Here is a 2,424-nt window from a genome sequence, read left to right on the forward strand (position 1 = left end):
AAGGCAACTGTTATAGCCCATTAACCCACCAAATTGGAAATGGTAGTAGTAGTAGGTCCATGGAACCAAGGCCCAGCCACCATCGCGAGAACACGACCACGCAGCCTGGTGCCCTCCACGGAAGGGTCATCAGAGATACGCCGGTCCGAGCTGGATTCAGAGTTGTCGCTGTAGCAGTAAATGCTGGTTGTTGTTTATCATTATTATCAGTGACAAGCCGTACATCACAAAATTCCACACCCTTTCACCTTAGCCACCCAAAGACGCCGACACATTACTACTGCCTTGGTTGCCTGCGTCAACGACGACGACCCTGCCTGCACGCATGTTAATAATACTATGTTACAACATGTCACATCAACAGCAGCACAGAAGAAGAAGCACCTTGCAGGGGCAACACAGAGATGTGCCAACAATGGGTGGTGGGTGAGGAAGAAGAGCAGCTTTGCTATGATGATGCAGAGGACTTGACGACAACAACATCACGTCCAACACCACCACCACAACCTCTTTCACCTTGTCCAGTCCTGCGCCTGAACCCAGGCCCGCTTCCTGCACAGGCCCGACTGGCTCAACCCTCAGAGCCAATCCTTGTCCCGAAATTACGGATCTAACTTGCCCACTTCCCTTACCTACATTAATCTATCGTCCAGAGGCTTCTTACCTTGGAGACCAGATGCGGATATTGATACGTGCTGGCCCGAGACTAGGCGCAGCCGACTTTATTGGGAGGAAAAGTCTGTTCTACCTCAGTCACCTTCCCTCGCGTTTTCAAGGACCGGCAGTGGAGCACGGGACGCCGCAAGAACCGCGGAGCTCTACGGCTAACCGTGTTACAAGCACCCTTTCTTCCTGCGAATGGCTTCCAGGGTCACGGCGCCTTAAAGAGAAAACTCGTTCCCGGCGTACGCGAGCTGGTTCCCGTTACCGGGTTCCTGTACAGGTATGTCACGACTGCAGCCGCAACAAAATTATCAACGGCATATCCATGCACGCTGCTGCCATAAACTCCAACTCCCCCTCCTCCTCCTCCTACTAGTCCTGCTAATGTTTTTGCTGCTGATGATGATGATGCAAGAATCAAGCATTCAGAGACAGACAGTCGTACAACGGACACAAGACGTAGAAGTATTAAGAAGAAGAGGAGCAAGGCAGTCAGACCATGATACATCGAGAAGCTTTTCGATGCTGCCACAGTCACCTGTTTGGTGTCCGGGGCCAGGTTACGGAATTATAACCGTATTCCCTTTCGCCACTGAACCCATCTAGCAACTCCCGGTGGGCTATCAAGGAACTAATGTCAACAAAAAATGGGTCTCGTAATAACAGCAGCAATATCATGATTATTATGATTACTGTTACTACTAAGGCCGCTGTCAACACGTCATTCCATGACAATTCGCAACCGCTCACCTTTGCGGGAAAAAGAAGAGGCCACGGCATCAGCATCAGCAGCACTGAGCTGTAAAGCTTCAAAAACAACTACTATTACTACCAAGCAAACAACCCCTCCACTTTCTCGCTTGTGGTCGTTGCCTCTAACGTGGGATCAGGCTTTCGCCTTGGGCTTAGGATCGACTAACCCATGTCCAACTGATGTTCACATGGAACCCTTCTCCGCCTCGGCCTTCGAGGAGAGTCTCTCTCTCGATTATTTGCTACTACCACCAAGATCTGCACCAGTGGCGGCTCCAGGCCGGCCCACGCCGTACCCTTCAACGCTCACCACCGCGACCCTCCTACTCATCGGGGCTTTGAGGCCCGACCACATACGTGTCGGACCGTTAGTGCCCCGGCGGTTGAGTATCGGGAGAATGCTCGGGCGCCATACCATTTTAAGGGCTGCTAGTTGCTTCGGCAGGTGAGTTGTTACACACTCCTTAGCGGATTCCAACTTCCATACCCACCGTCCTGCTGTCTATAGCAACCAACACCTTTTGATGGGATCAAAACAGGCATTCATTTAGGCCCCTTAACTCGAGGTTTTGGTCCGTGTTCTGCTAACTAGTCATAATAATGAAACATTTGGCCGGCGTCGGCTGCTGCTGCTGCTCCGCTGTAAGACGCTAGAGGATATGATGCAAAACACCCAACCTCTCACGGCGTAAGTACACCCACAACTACAGCACTACGCCGCACTCAACAATGCATGCCATCAGATCCTTTAGTGTTCTCACTGAATAGGAGGAGGAAGTTGCATTGAAGGAGGCTGCTGCAGAATTGGGGGCAGATCACTGTTACTACAATTTGAACGCGCAAGGCCAAGCCATTGATGTGATACTTGTCGAGGTGCAGAGGTAGAAACTCGGCTCACTCACCCCCTGTACTTGCACAACACAACAACCTTCTTAAGCAAATGACCGACCGACCAACTAACCAACCAATCTCACCTCGCCTCAAACAAATGAGACGTTCTTATTTCTC

General features: G+C 51.1%; 1 long non-coding RNA gene across 1 annotated transcript in view; it reads right to left on the reverse strand.

The window, feature by feature from the left end:
• LOC139758545 (uncharacterized) overlaps window positions 1–2,199 on the reverse strand; it is an 8,963-nt gene extending 6,764 nt beyond the window's left edge. The window contains exon 1 of the long non-coding RNA XR_011714860.1: window positions 1,544–2,199. This is a non-coding gene — a long non-coding RNA (uncharacterized lncRNA). The remainder of the gene's footprint in view (window positions 1–1,543) is intronic.
• Window positions 2,200–2,424: the final 225 nt, after the last annotated feature.

This window comes from Panulirus ornatus, chromosome 30, assembly GCF_036320965.1.
Source record: "Panulirus ornatus isolate Po-2019 chromosome 30, ASM3632096v1, whole genome shotgun sequence".
Classification (NCBI taxonomy): domain Eukaryota; kingdom Metazoa; phylum Arthropoda; class Malacostraca; order Decapoda; family Palinuridae; genus Panulirus; species Panulirus ornatus.